Source organism: Chiloscyllium plagiosum, chromosome 30 (assembly GCF_004010195.1).
Source record: "Chiloscyllium plagiosum isolate BGI_BamShark_2017 chromosome 30, ASM401019v2, whole genome shotgun sequence".
NCBI lineage: Eukaryota > Metazoa > Chordata > Chondrichthyes > Orectolobiformes > Hemiscylliidae > Chiloscyllium > Chiloscyllium plagiosum.
In genome coordinates, this window is record NC_057739.1 from 30,709,015 (window position 1) to 30,725,745 (window position 16,731).

Below are 16,731 nucleotides of genomic sequence, written 5' to 3' on the forward strand. Positions count from 1 at the left end.
ACCCTCTCCTCCCTGACCTATCACCTTCATCCCCTCCCCCACTCACCTATTGTATTCCATGCTACTTTCTCCCCACCCCCACCCTCCTCCAGCTTATCTCTCCACGCTTCAGGCTCTCTGCCTTTATTCCTGATGAAGGGCTTTTGCCCGAAACATTGATTTTGCTGCTCCTCGGATGCTGCCTGAACTGCTGTGCTCTTCCAGCACCACTAATCCAGAATCTGGTTTCCAGCATCTGCAGTCGTCATTTTTACCTGTGTGCTCTCATAGACAGCAATGAGACAGACTTACATAAACCTAGACGAAACTGTAAGACTTGACTAAATCAAAATGGTGTTATCTGTAACTTGGTTTTGAATTATTCAATGTTTATTCTCATAATGTGACATTATGTATGCTTATTGAAGTGTTTAACTATTATAATTGTTACATACATTCTGTATTTTGGAAATTGTCCTTGAAAATGTTATGGTTTAGTATATTTTGACCTTTCACTTTTGATTTTCGTATTAATCAGGGTATCCGGCCTTCCTGGAACATATACAATAGTATTAATTATCATTGTATCTTGTTCCTAGCTCAGTGTCAAGTGATTCAAGCAATAGCTCTGGTTCCTGAAGACTTTATTCTACCACTTAAATTTTTATGTTGCTACTTAATGTGGCATTATCTTATGACTAAAATCACCTGTAGTTGTATGACAAGTCTATACTTGTGTTGGAAGCAATACATTCCTGTCTGTCTTCACTGTTGCCTTATTTACTCTTGGGTTTTGCTTCTACAATTCTAAGCAAGAGGGAAAAGCCTTTTTGAAGTGTGAAGTCAAAGGTACACGTTTTCAATAGGATTTGCTAACGGCTGGGTGCAGGAGCCCTGGTTGCTTATAGTTAATCATTCAGCATGGAAACAGATCCTTTTGTCCAACTTGCCTGAATTTGGCCCATAGCCCTATCAACCTTTCCTATTTATGTACCTGTCCAAATGGCTTTCAACTGTTGCAACTGTATCTGCATCTACCATTTCCTCTGGCATTTCATTCCACGTACGAACCACTCTGTTTGGAAAAAGTTGCCCTTCAGGTCCCTTTTAAATCTTTCTCCTCTCCCCTTAATATCCCCAGTTTTGAACTCCCCAACCATAGGGAAAGGACCTTTACTTTTCATCTTTTCTATGCCACTCATGATATTATGAACCTCTATAAGGTCTTTCCTGCGATTTAAGTTTTTGTTTCAAAATTCTTGTTGGTCCATTTGCAGACAAACGTCAAAATCATGAATTTGTAAGGTCTTACTTTGAACGTTCTTAGTTCCAATATGTTGCAAAATACTCAAAGTATAGATAATTAATGAAAATCTGTCTTAGACTCATACTGCTTTGTAGTTTTAAAAACAAGATTGGGTATTTCCATCTTAGTGTTATATTTTTGTACATCCCCGATTATGTTATTCAATATTTTTTCATCTTCCATGACCCTAAGCTCTGAATTTCCGGCATTCCCACCCCTCCCCTATTCAGGTATGAGATATAGGCATCACTGTCTAGGCTAACATTGAATACCCTTAAATAGATGAGCTGCTACCTTGAACTGCAGCAACCTGTAGGGTGTAGGTCCGACCCTACTAGAAGCAGCAATGAGCACATCATTGGAAATGACTCACTTTCCTAAGAAATTACTTAATCAGCGTTCACAATCACCTAACCACTAATCTGGGTATCATAACATCTTATCTGTATTTCGATGTCATATGATGCGCCTTCCCTCCGCAGCGGTTATAGTAATTTCTGGTGTTCAAAGGGCACATGGACTAAATCACGTTAAATGCCAGTCACGCAGGGGAAGCCCGTTTGCATTAAGAACAGGCAATCTTGAATGATTTTTATTTGTCTCTCTTCCATGCATTGTTTCCTTAACTTCAGTGCACGCACGAATATTGAGCTTTAAGTAATATGTTTGCACCGTCTCATTTGGAATATTTTCAGATCACGTTACTCATTTAATGACTGAGGGTGGCAGGGGAGGACTTTCTAACTGGTGCATGTCAGCATGGTTTAATTGCTCCAAAGGCAGAGTTTATCACCTCGAGTGCACCACCCTCTGGCTCTATTGTACCATCAACTAAAAAAAATCGGAAGCATGGCGTGACCGGAATGCTTCAAACGTTCCTGAAAAAATGTTAATTTTCATCAGAATCGGTCAATATTTGTCATTCCAAGGAAGGCTTACTTCCTATTCGGCAATAGAAATCGCTCAGAAATTGTTACATCGTGGTTGAAGCAGCTCACTGGTTTCTGTGAGATACTCAATTATCTCTCTAAATTATGATGTCCTCGGAATCTGAATCAATTATTCACAATGGAAACTGCAACTTGTCCAAGAGCTGATATTGTGAGGTTCATTGTTACTAACCGCCCCATTCACGAATCGCGTTGAAAATTTCCCATCTTCGTACTCAACTGTGTGACTTTGTTAGCAATAGTGAGCTTTTAAAATTAATTTGCAAGTGTTTTCAATTCAAAAACGGCAGAAAAATGCTTCCTATCTAAACGGCTCATTTGGTGGTGGGACAAATGATGAAATCTCTGTTAAGCAAAAAAGTTATAAAGACATCTAGAATGAAATCAATATAACATCAAAATTAGCGAGAGAGAATGAACAGAATAAACTGCAGGTTATTAATTCTTTCTAACATGTATGAGAAACTGGCAAGTGTAAAACGTGGGGATGACGACTGTTCTTCAGTGCTGCCCTCTGTTCACGCTAAGTAGGACTGCTGCTGTATTTCCATTGATTTGTGCTGCAAAATTGATATGACTTTAAATCATTTTAGACTGTCTCAATCTCTGGGCCAGACGAGCCAGGTTCAAGTCTGACCTACTCCAAAAGTGTGTTGTAACATCCCCAAACCGATTGATTTAAAAAAAATATGTTTGGGTGAACACAATGGATAGTAATAAGAATGATGCTTTGATGAGACCAGATGTCCTTATATGTATTTGCGATAAAATACCAGGAAGTCATGATACAAACATCAGGAGCTAAAGGCACTGTTGTCTCAATCAGTGAGTTTTTAAACCGAAAAAGTTTGACCTTGAATTAAGCAAACATTGAGTGTGTTTCTTGCCATAAACCACGACAAAGGGATAAGAGAACATATGTTCAATATAACAGAAGTCAAAACATACTGAAGTGTGGATGAAAAGTCACAACATAGTCGTTGGAACAGGCATCCAGTTAGATAAGAGCCCTAGGAATTGTTTAAGAAACAGTGGAGTGGGCTGGTGTCGATCGGGGAAAGAATAGTGTAAGACAGGAACTGTTGACTATATCTCGACAACTGAGCTAAGACACCATCAGACAAATAGCTTTGCCCATCTGTTTATCGAGCAAAAACTACAGTCAGAGAAAAGTGACATCTGACTTGAAAACAAGTGCAAACGAGAATTTATTTCAAGTATGACTCAGTGCAGGGGAAGTGGTCACTCGCCCACAACACTGGAAGTTTGAGTATTGCTTGTGTGGTGTTTCATTTGCTTCAGTTGCTGCGAGTTAGCTCAACTGGAAGTCTGCAGCTTTTCAATGCAGCAATCTCTTTAAACACTTCTGATACCTGTTATTTTGTTGTAGTATCTAAAAATATGATGGGAAGTAATCTCACTATCCAGTGCAAAACACTACTCATCTTTGCTGTCTGCCTTGTCCATGCACTTTGATCATTTCAAATATGCCAAATATTCTAAATTTAGGTCTTTCAACTGCACCCTCTTCAACCTAATGGCCTGGTGTGTATGGAAAGGTAAAGTTACCATTGTCCCATAAGACTGCTTATTCATCGGAGAGAGAGACGACTGGTGTTAAACTTAACCTGAGAAGTCCCCATGTCTTAGAGGTGAGGTTGAGAAAGTGGGATCTTCCTGGTGACTTTATTCAGTGCAGAAATTGAACCCATGCTGTTAGCATTACCATGCACCGCAAATCAGCCATCCAGTCAATTGAGCTAATTGACTCTAAAAATAACCTGCTGGCTAATTTATCTGTTTCCTCTCATTTTACTGTGTTTCTTTAATATTAGAAAGCATTCTTGAATATTTTTAGCTTTTTTGAAGATTCTCTTCACCTCCAACACCCCCTTCCCCCAACCAGCTGCCCCATTCCTCAATTAGGAAACTGGTAAACGTCTTTGTTCAAATAAGTTGGGTGCTGATTCTCTTTCAGTTATTATAGGGCAATGCTTATCCTGTTCAATGGTTTCATCTGCAGACTGGTTATGCAAGGAACTGTGCACACAGGCCTGAGCCTTACCATTCCATAACATAGAATGAAAATATTTACCCCACTTTAAAGTCTACATTTTAGTCTGACCTCATTCTGCTCACAAAATTCCTATGACTTGTTTTAAAAGCAACATGTTAATCTTTTTGGAAAATTTTCTGCGCCGTTCTGGTTCAGCTATGCTTTGTGTATTTTAGTTTGGAATTCGATTTCAAAATAGAGGCAGTCAGATGTGAATTCGTTCCGTGAAGGTTTCTTTTTAAACTGGTCACAAAGTCAACTGACAATAATATAAATGTATTAGTTCCAATAAGACATAGGACTGGCAAATTGGACTAGATTAATTTAGGATATCTGGTCAGCATGGATGAGTTAGACCGAAGGGTCTGTTTCCAGGCTGTGCAACACTATGACTGCAGTCAAGTATCTGAGAGATGAGCTGTCATAGAGGAAGTGTTTACACCTGTGTTTATGACAGGCAGAGTTAAAGAAAATAAAGCCATGTTTTAAAAAATTTCAATTCAATAAAGTAACCAAGAGGAGGACAAACATCAGAGATGGACCATGTGAAGGTGAGAGAGGGATGGAAGTTGGAAGCAAAACTGAAGACCTTTTCCAAATCCAGACAAGAGCAGGCAATGACTACCTTCATCTGGTACATCTTCCCTCCACTTCCTTGACTTTCGTGTTTCCATTTTTGAGCATAGGCTGTCCGCTAATATCTACGACAAGTCCACTGACTCCCATAGTTCCCTTGACTGCACTTTCTCATGTCCGACGTCCTGCCAGGATTCTTTTTCATTTTCCCAGTTTGTTCGTATGTCAAATCCATTCCGAAGAAGCCACCTTATAGTGGGGCACCTCCAACATGCCCTCCTTTGTCCTTACCAGAGGATTCCTCCCTACTGTGGTTGGCATGACCCTCAGCTGTGACACAATCCTTGCAGTTCTGTCCTTACCCTTTCCTCCCCTTTACAGAACAGTCTCCTTATCCTCACTTTCCACTCTGCTGGTTTCTGCTTTCAAAGGGTCACCCTCTGCCATTTCCACCACCTCTAGCACGATGCCACCACTAAACCTAACTTCCCTCCCCTTCACTTTCAGCAATCCATAGGGACTACTCCTTCCATGACACACTGCACCACTCCCTCCTTGCTCCTATCACTTCCTCATTCCCCCGTGGCACCCTTCTGTGCAAACGCAGAAAGTGTAACCCTAGCCCGTTCATCCCCTCACCATCCAAGGCCCCAAACACACCTTCCAGGTGAAGCAACATTTCACTTGTACTTGTTTCAACCTAGTTCACTGTGTTCAAAAATCAAATTGTGGTCTCCTTTGCATCGGCAGAACGAAACGCAGACTAGGTAACTATTTTAGTAAATACCTCTGCTCTGTCGAGAGGAACAACCTTGACTTTGTAGTGAAGTTCATCGATTTTGCTTCCAATTTCTACTCTGCCTTCACTTTTACCTAGTCTATCTCTGACTCCTCCCTTCCCTTCCTCAACACCTGTTTCCATTTCTGGGGATAGACTGGCTACTAATATCCACTATAAACCCACTGACTCCCACAGTTACCTGGACTATACATCCTCACACCCTGTCTCCTGTAAAGACTCCATTCCATTTTCCCAGTTCCTCCGTCTCTGTTGCATATGTTCCAATGAGGACAACTGACAAGAGAGCCTCTGAAGTGTCCATCTTCTTCCTGAGCCAGGTATTCCCCAGCACAGTTGTTGACAGAGCCCTCAACAGAGTCTGACACATCTCCCGCACTTCCAACTTCACTCCCTCTCTTCCATCCCCAAAACAGCAATAGGGTTTCTCCCTGTCCTTACCCACCATCCCACCAGCAGCTACATCCAAAAGATCATCAGATGCCATTTCTGCCACCTCCAGTGAGATGCCACCATCAGACATACATTTCCCTCCCCTCCCTTGTCTGCCTTCCACAGGGAACATTCCTCGGGGACACCTTGGGCTACTCTTCCTTCACTCCCAACACCCCCGCACAGCCCCACAGCACCTTCCCAGTGGCCAAAGGTGTAGCACTTACCCATTTCCCTCCACCCTCCTCCGTATCCAAGGGCCCAACTGTACCTTCCAGGTGAAGCAGCACCTTACCTGCACTTTGCATAATCTAAGGAGCAGGAGAATCGACATTTCGGACATAAGCCCTTCTTCAGGAATCCTGAAGAAGAGCTTATGCCCGAAACGTCGATTCTCCTGCTCCTTGGATGCTGCCTGACCTGCTGCACTTTTCCAGCAACACATTTTTCAGCTCTGATCTCAAGCTTCTGCAGTCCTCACTTTCTCCTTCACACAATCTAGTCTACTGCATTCGCTGCTCACAATGCGGTCTCCTCTACGTTGGGGAAATGAAGTGTAGACTGGGTGACCATTTCATGTTCTGCCCTCAAAAAAGACCCTGAGCTTCCCATTGCCTGCCACTTTAACACCCCACGCTGTTCCCTGGCCAACTTCTCTGTCTCAGGCTTGCTGCAGTGCTCCAGCAAAGCTCAGCATCAGCTGGAAAAACACCACCCCATTTTCCACTGGGGGGCACTGCAGCCCTCCGGACTCAATATCAAGTTCAATCATTTTAGGGCCTGGGCTCACCCATGTCCTCACCACCTCCCACACACATCTCACCTTGATATCACAGTCTACCATTGCACACTACCTTTTTTTAGCCACTAACAGTCTCCATCAACAGGTATTCACCCTCCTAGCCAGACCGCTATCCACTCCTTTGTTTTTCCTGCCATTCTTCTCTCACTCTTTGGGCTGCATTCCTATCTATCGTTTACTCCTTTACCCTTCCTCCGGCCCTGTCTTCTGCATATAAACCAACATTTTTCCATTACCATCAGTTCTGAGGAAAGGTTACTGGACCCAAAACACTAGCTCTGATTTCTCTTCACTGATGCTGCCAGCCCTGCTGAGTTTTTCCAGCAACTGCTGTTTTTGATCTTGACTTGGGAGTTGCTTGCCTTACTCTCAGCTAACATTGCAGTCCTGGGTTGGTTGCAATGTTCCAACAAAGCACAATGCATTCTGCCAGAACAGCACTCCATTTTCTGCTTAGGGACTTTATAACCTCTAGGACTCAGTATTGAACTTTGACCTGGCCCTCATGATGGTTCTATGTCCTTACATTCTCCTGTTATCTGACACACCCTCACACTCCTGTTAGTTCCTTGTGCACTTTGCTCTCAGCCTTGAGGAGGCATTCTTACTCTTCCACACTTTAATGTACATCTCTATTTCTTTTTCAACCCAATCAGAAACCCCTGTGTTATTTGCACTGGCCTCCACACCATCTCTTCCCCTCACTCCTCCACTGCATCTGTCAAAAGCAGAAAGAAACCCACCATATTCCAACTGCTTTCAGTTCCTCAGTCATATCGAACTGGAAATGTTAACTTTTGTTTCTATCTCCACATTTGCTGCCAGACCTGCCGAGTTTCTCCAACACTTTTTCTTTTTGTTTTTCTCTCTCTCTCTCTCTTTGGATGCTGTCTGACCTGCTGACTACTTACAGCATTTTGTTCTTATTTCAAATTTTCAGCATCTGCAGGATTTTGGTTTCAGAGTCCCCACATAATTGTTTGCACTCTTCAAGACAAATGTTGCACAGCCATGCACCCATCCACAGGAGATGGCCGAATGGTTCCTGCATGTGCTTAAAATCTGTATTTGGTTGATTTACTACAAACCTTTCACAGATGCCGAAACACTTCCGGCAGCTTTCCTTCACATGATCATTTTAATCAGATTGTACCAACTCATTTTTATTGCATGAAATGAGAAATCAAATATGAGTAGCTGTGAGACCTGAAATCTTGAGACATTTTGCACCAGTGCCCCTACGTTCTTCCAGTTTTACCCAACCTCCTTGCTGCTTGAACTGTTTCCATCATGCCTCTGTTCCAGTTCATAAGTGGCCAGTAAAATCTGTGTGCTTATTTATTATGTTTACAATTTGGTCTCAAGTCGATAGTCTCAACAGTCTCATGCTGCCTGGCAAAAGTTCACACTGTAGCAGATGCCACTTGGAGGTATAGCTGCAGTGTGTTTTTCTTTTCCCCACCTGACCAACAGCAACCAGCATGATTGCACTTTGCAGAACATACTGAAATTCAACTCCAGGCCCTTTTGGAGTCAATACAATGAGGTGTGATCAACATTCTCCTTTCCCAATGCCACCAATGTGCAGTGTTCAGTTGCTGCAATAGGAATTCCACACAATGTAATTGTAATTGTTACATTGCTATATATAACTGGCTCTGACCAATGTTTTATGTGACATATTCTTGACAGACAAGCAATAACTTTCAAGTGTAACAAATGTCTTTTCCCTTTTAGTCTTTTAAACCTTGGGGGTGGACTGTTGTAGCTGAAAGAGAGATTGATTGGTGTAAGGGGTGGGCAGAGGGTGATATTCTAAAGGATTTAGATAATCTAACTCATATTTCACTTCGTCCAAAGCATTAGAAACAGAGGACGTTATATTTGAAAGGGGGTTAATTCCAGAGTAACGTGGAGAAACAATGTTTCCTTCAGGAATCTGTAGGATAGACTTAAAAAAGAAATTGGTGGGAAAGCTCAGCAGGTCAGGCAGCATCTTTGGAGAGAAATCCGAGTTAATGTTTCAGGTTGAGTGACCCTTGCTTAGAACCTGTTCCCTTTTTTTTAATGGAACAGACGTGTTTTGGAAATAGTAAAATCACTAAACATTGATTCGTTCAGTTGCAAACTAGATTTGTTTTGGAAAATAATGTTTTGGAATACAAATGAGAAACTTGTGACACAGTATGGTAACTGAGTCATGTTTGGGGAAAAAAAATAATGGCTAAGGATCTGAATTTCCCAAAACATTCCACCACAAGTTTCCTCAAGCTCAGACCTCATCTGTTGTAGCTATTGAGAAGAAATTGTTTGCCATGGCTAGTCAATCACTCCATTATCGTATTAGTGGCTCCCAGAATGATGGAAGACAAAATTCAATTCTTAAAACAAAGTATGGGATATGGGTGTAGCTGGTGAGACCAGCATTATATAGCTATCCCCTTTAAGCTGATGTTGTTTTGTCTTCTCAAACGATGCTGTCGATTTGCTGTAGGTAGACGCGCGATATTGTAAGGGAAGGAATTCAAGGATTTTTACCCAGCAACACTGAAGGAATGATGATATGTTTCCAAGTCAGAATGGCAAGTGACTTGGAGGGGATCATATGGGTGATAGTGTTCCCATGTATCTGCTGCCCTTGTTCTTTCTAGTTGGAAGCAGCAGTTGCAGGTTTGGAAGGTGCGGTCTATGAGCCTTAGTGAATTTCTGCAGTAGATGGTACACACTGCAGCTACTGTGTGACAGTGGTGGAGGAAGTGGATGCTTGTGAATGCAGTAACAATCAAGCAAGTTGCTATGTCTTGGATGGTGACAAACCTCTTGAGTTTGTTGGAGCTGTACACATCCAGGCAAGTGGGGAGAATTACATCATACACCTGTGTGTCAATAGTAAATTAACTTTGGAAATCAAGAGGTGAGTTACTTGCTGCAGGATTCTTAGCTTCTGACCTGCTCTTGTAGCCACTGCATTTATATGGCCAATCTAGTTTAGTTTCTGTCAATGGTAACCCTCACGGTGTAAATATTGGTGATTTAGTCATGGTAATGCCACTATTGGTCAAAGAACAATGGTTAGATTCTCTCTTCTTGGAGACATTCATTGCCTAGCACTTGGGTGGCAGGTATGTCACTTGCCACTTGTCAACCTAAGCCTGGATATTGTCCTGGATCTTGATGCACTTGAACATGGACTGCTTCAATATCTGAGGAGTCACGAATGATTCTGAATGTTGTGTTAACATCAGTGAAGTTCCCCACTTCTAGCCTTATGATTGAGGAAGCAGCTGAAGACGGTTGAACACTACCCTGGGGAACTCCTGCAGAGATGACCTCGAGCTTAGAGGATCTCTAACAACAAACATTTTCCTTTGCGCCAGCTATGACTCTAACCAAGTAAGGGTTTTCTCCTGGTTCTCATTTACTCAGATTTTCTAGGGTTCCTTGATGACATGAACTTGGAAGTATTGTGAACTGTGAGGGATAGTGACAGAATTTAGGAGGATAGCGACAGAAATTTGGAACAGAGCAGATGAAAGTTGACCCTGAAAAGTGTGTTTTCAGTCGGAAAAACAAGATGCAGTAACATGGCTAACTTTCTGTGACCACATAACATTAATTTTCTTGTCTCCCAGGCACTAAGAGGATTGCTGTTTCTCCTGGCCTTTTGAACTTGTTTAATTCCCTCTCCCCCAATGCTTTTTCTTCAGTTTCCTGTAGCAGTATGTCAATTCCATTGCCATATCCCAGCTTTGCAGCCACCATCAGAGGCTTTGGTCTGTACTCATCATTGCCCTGGCTCTTTAATGCTGGCCCAACTCCTGCTCTTTTCCTTTTCTCTCCCCTTCTCTCTCTCCATGAGGCTCCTCTGACACAGGGATGTTACCAGTTAGTCTGGCAAGGTGTCTAGTAGTTGCATGCCTGCTCCACTTCCCTTTCTTTGTTCTCTAGCTGTCATTAGATGATTCTAGTCCCATATCTCATCCTTCTGTTCCTTATTTCCCTGGGTGCTTGCTCCTTAAAGGAAGAGGTCCAAAGGAATTTGCCCCACCATTACCACCTGCTGCCAGAGATAGAAGCAAGAGCAGGGTGATCAGTCCCTCAGACCTGCCCTTTTCTTTAACAAGATCATGACAGATCTACCCTCAGCTCAACATCTTTATCCTCACAGCTTGTCATTGCCCTCAACTCCCACTACAGTCAGTTCTGTTATATTGCAGTAGTTCCATTCTCATGTAATCCTGTGTTATAAGAAAATCATGTAGTAGCAGCACCATTTAAACTAATGGGGCTGGAATCTCGCTATAGCCAACACATGTTTTAAAAGTTCGCATTACAGAAAGTGTCCCCAATTCATCAATTGTGTTATGGCGAATTTGCATGAATAAAATGTGCATTGTAGCAGAACAACTTGTATTTCAAAATCTATCTTTTTTGTGCTGGGCAGTCACTAGGCTGCTGTCAGAACTCAACAATACACAAACTGATTGTTGGAGGTTGCAGCAAACAGGGATGTTTCATTCCATAGATATGCACCCTGTAAAAACTCAGTACCAGTCTGAATAAGAGAAAGTGAGGACTGCAGATGCTGGAGATCAGAGTCGAGAGTGCGGTGCTGGAAAAGCACAGCAGGTCAGGCAGCATCCGAGGGTCTGGAGAATCAACGTTTCTGGCATAAGCCCTTCATCAGAAATTCTGATAAAGCGCTTATGCCCGAAACATCGATTCACCTGCTCCTCGGATGCTGCCTGACCTGCTGGGCTTTTCCAGCACCACCCTCTCAATGGCAGTCTGAATAAGCTGGCTGATGACTCACCAGTGCTCACATCACTTGTGTCTTAAGGGATGTTATCCCAACATTACACTGATTATAATATTGAACACTATCTATCTCCTCTTTACACACTTCCAGTGATCTAGCCTCCCAGGGGCAGCCTCACTGGTAACTGTATAATTATAACAGAACCTCCATATGTGTAAACTCCAACATCCTCGCAATATAGGCCAAAATTACATTCACTTTCTTAATCACTTGCAGTATCTGCATAACATCTTTTATTTCATCCACAAGAACACCCATATCCCTCTGTGCTACACTTGTTTGGAGACTCTCTCCATTTAAATAATAGTCTACCTTTTGATTCTTCCTACGAAAGTGTATAACCTCACACTTTCCTGCATGAAATTCCATCTGCCACATTCCTGCTTGTTCCCTCAACCTATCTACATCCCCTTACAGATTCCTTATGCTTTTATTGCAACATACTCTCCCACCTATTTTTGTATCAACTACACATTAGGTACTTGACACTTATTCCCCTCTTCCAAGCCAATAATAAATAAGAAATAATTAAGGCCCTAGGACTGATCATGTGGAACTCCACCTAATTGTATCTTTCCAACCTGAAAAAGACCCAACAATCTCCACTTTCTCTCTCATATACATTAGCTGAGCTTCATTTACTTCCACTGATTCTAATTTCTGCTGAACTCTTTTGCATATATTTTTCCACACCTTCCTGCCACACTTTGATTATCCAGTCATAGAGTCTTGAGATGTATAGTACGGGAATGGGCCCTTCGGTTCAAGTCATCCATGCCGACCAGGTATCCCACCAGGTCCTCTCTCCTTGCATGGTTCAAATGAAACCCATCCTTTCTCCAATCCAGATGCCAATGCCTCATGAATGGAAACCCATTCCTTTGGGCTATGCATTTACCTCACAAATCTCTTGTTTACATTTACCCGCACCAATTTGCATGTGTCTTGGGTAGTAATCCTTAGATTATTATCTTTGTTGTTCTGCTTTCTGATTTAGCCCCAAGCTCTTGTAATGTCCCAGCAGAAATTCTTTTCCTGTCATAGAGATGTATAGCACAGAAACAGACCCTTTAATCCAACTCATCCATGCCGACCAGATATCCTAACCTAACCTGGTCCCATTTGATAGCACTTGGCTTATATCCCTCTAAACCCTTCCTATTCATACATACATCCAGATGCCTTAAATGTTGCAATTGTATCAGCCACTACCACTTCCCCTGGCAGTTCATTCCATACACGCACCACCCTCTGTGTGAAAATGTTGTCTCTTAGGTCCCTTTCAAATGTTTCCCCTCTCACCCTTCACTTATACCCTCTAGTTCTGGACTCCCCCACCCCACGGAAAAGACCTTGTCTATTTACACTATCCATGATCCTCATGATTTTATAAACTTCTATAAGGTCACCCCTCAGCCTCTGATACTCCAGGGAAAACAGTCCCAGCCTGTTCAGCTCAAATCCTCCAACCCTGGTAACATCCTTGTAAATCTTTTCTGAATCGTTTCAAGTTTCACAACATCCTTCCGATAGGAGGGAGATCAGAATTGCACACAATGTTCCAAAAGTGGCCTAACCAATGTCCTGTACAGCCACAACATGATTTCCCAACTCCTGTATGCAATACTCTGACCAATAAAGGAAAGGGTTAGTACGGTGGCTCAATGGTTAGCACTGCTGCCTTACAACACCATGGTCCCAGGTTCGATTCCAGCCTTGGGCGACTGACTGTGTGGAGTTTGCACATTCTCCCCGTGTCTGCGTGGGTTTCTTCCCACAGTCTGCAGATGTGCAGGTTAGGTGAATTGGCCAGGCTAAATTGCCCATAGTGTTAGGTGCATTAGTTAGAGGGAAATGGGTCCAGGTGGATTGCTCTTCAGAGGGTTGGTGTGGATTTGTTGGGTCGAAGGTTAGTAATCCTTAGATTACTAAATGTTGGGTCCTTGAAGGCAACATGGCCTTCAGGACTCCTTGACTTTGCTGCAGAGCTATGTGATACTCAAACAGCACTCTTATCAATGGTGTATTTCTCTTTCCTCTCCCGACATGATTGGCATATAGGACCAGGGTGCTGTGATCAGTTTGCTCCTGTGACCTGCAGTCGGTACCCTTTTCCACACTGGGAGCAAGAGCCTCATACCTTTTGGAAAAGGGCATTGTATGAGGCTCCTCCAACACTAAATCCTGGAATTCCCCCCCCCCCAATACCTGTCTCACTCACAATCCCTTATTAAATGACAATGCAAAACAAAACAGAATCACTTGAAATGGAATGGCTGAACAATGATTGATCAGTGTGTGCGTGCAGATAGATAAGACTATTCATATGTGTGCAATATATTCAGAATGAACAAGAGCGACATAGTTAACAAAAATGATGCATGCGATTTATAAAATATTAATATGTTATTAAATTTAATTTTCAGCTGAGATGTTATGTTCCCCTTCTATCAACGTACCCTCTGCCTCCTGCCCTTTCTGGCATTTCCTGATCTAATCTCTCATTCTTATCGGGATGGATGTTATACATTCCTGCTTCTGGTGTTCCAACTTGTTTCAGTTAATCCATTTTCTAACAGGAAATATATACTGGGTTCTGTCAACAGTTGGTGCCTGTCATATTGATGGAGATAAAAGTTCTGGCATCAAATCCAGGGTTTCAACATATTAATCTGTTGCAAATACACTGTACAAAGGACAACAACAAACAGGAATTGTCAAACCAAATACGGAAGTACATCCACTTCTATCAATCATGTCGACTTCTCTATTTTTTACATCTCCACGTCTATATTCTCTCACTGTCCCTCTCTCTCCTCTCTCTCCTCTCTCTCTTTCTCTCCCTCTCTCTCTTTCTCTCCCTCTCTCTCCCTTTCTCTCCTTCTCTCTCTCTCCCTCTCTCTCCTCTCTCTCTTCTCTCTCTCTCTCTCTGTTTGTGTGTGTGTATCTCTCTCTCTTTCTCTCACTCATTCACTAGTGGAATATTGCCTCAAAATGTTAGGAAAGATGCAGAAACATTGGGAAATGCTGGGTGGTATTGCCACACTGCTCAGTGGTGCCGAATGGAGGTTAACCTGGAAATGTATGAGGTCATCCACTTAGGGGGAGCTAGAAAGGTAAGGAATCACATTATGAATGGTAGGACCCTGGAAAGTTCTGAAGATCAGAGGGATCTTGGTTTACACATCAGCAGATGCCCGAAGGCAACGGGGCAGCTAGATAAGACAATTTGATCCTTGTTCATATCAGTGGAGGCATAGAATACAAAGCAAAGAGATTGTGCTGGAAGTGTATACAATGCTGGTTAGGCCTCAGCAGCTGTACTGTGTGCAGTTCTGGCACCACGTTAGGGGATAAAATACTCAAAGAGGTTGCAGAGGGGATTTACCAGGATGTTGCCTGCCTGGAGACTCTGAACTCTGAGGAAACGCTGGGGCTGTTTCTGTTGGAGCAGCGAAGGGTGAGAGGAGATCTGGTTGAAGTGTAGAATTTTGAGGGACATGGATGGAGTAGATAAGAAAACACATTTTCTATCGATAGAGGTGTCAATAATGGGGAGAGGTGGGTCACAGATGGAGAAAGATAAGTGGAGAGTTGAGGAGAAATGAATTCAATGATAGGGTGCTAGGGGACATAAACTCCATCACATTATATTATTTATTTGCATTTCAATAGACTCCAAAGACCAGCATCGTCAGATTTCTGTTCATTGGGATAGATACAATGGGCTGAAAAGCCTCCTTATCTGCTGTATACATACAGTCATAGAGTCATAAAGATGTACAACATGGAAACAGACCCTTCGGTCCAACTCGTTCATGCTGACCAGACATCCTAAACTAATCTAGTCCCATTTGCCAGCACTTGGTCCATATTACCTCCAAACCCTTCCTATTTATATACCCATGCATCTTTGTGTCAATCAGCTGAAGTCAATAGCGGATTAAATAATGTGACACAACACCTTAGACAGGCAACCAATATGTTGTGGAGAACCATAGGTAATGGAAGTTGAATCTCTGCTTCATGTTTGATTAGGCATTCAGGTATATCATAATTCAATAGTGGAATTCTTGTAAGATGACCATTGATTTTAATATCAACATATTTTTGTGGAAAAACCATGCTTTACTACATGGAATACAACCAATGATCTTCAAACATATAGAAGCACATCTCAATTTGATCAAAATGGTAGAAACTTAGTTTGCTTATTAAACTATTTGCAGCTTTGGGCAAACCAGAATATTTGAACACAAATTATACATTATTAATAGAGTTAGCCACACCTTCAAGGTGAAAAACTACATCAAATCCACAGAAATGTGCACAATTACAAACTATATATGCTTATATTTGGGACCGGCACTAAATGCTGGCCCAGTCAATGATGCCTATGAATAATGAGTGAAAGAAAAGTACTTCTAAATGTATATAATTTATCTACTTGTCTTGTGGGTGGAAGGTAACTTAAATGGACTAGCCTTATAAACATTAGCTATGGAGCAGATCAGTGGCTAGGAATTCTACAGCAAGCAATGTATCTCATATCTCCCCAATGCCTGTATGTCATCTATGGCACAAGTCAGGAGTCTGAGAGAATATTCTCCACTTGCCTGGATGGGTGCAGTTCCAAGATCACTTCCCTGCTTGACTGGCACCATATGCACCACCTTCAACACTCACTCTCTCCATCATCAACACACAGCAGTAGCAGTGTGTATCATTTACAAGATGTATTGCACAAGGTTCCTTCAAAAACATCTTCCAAACCTGTGACCTCTGCCATCTAGAAGGACAAAGGCAGCAAGTACATAGGAACGCCACCACCCACAAGTTCATCTTCAAGCCACTCCCCATCCTGACATGGAGAACGATTGTAATTTCTTCACTGTCACTGGGTGAAGACCTTGGGCCTTCCTTCATGACCACACAATGGGCATACACACACCATATGAACTGCGGCAGTTCAAGAAGGCAGCTCGTCACCTCCTTCTCAAGAGCAAATAACC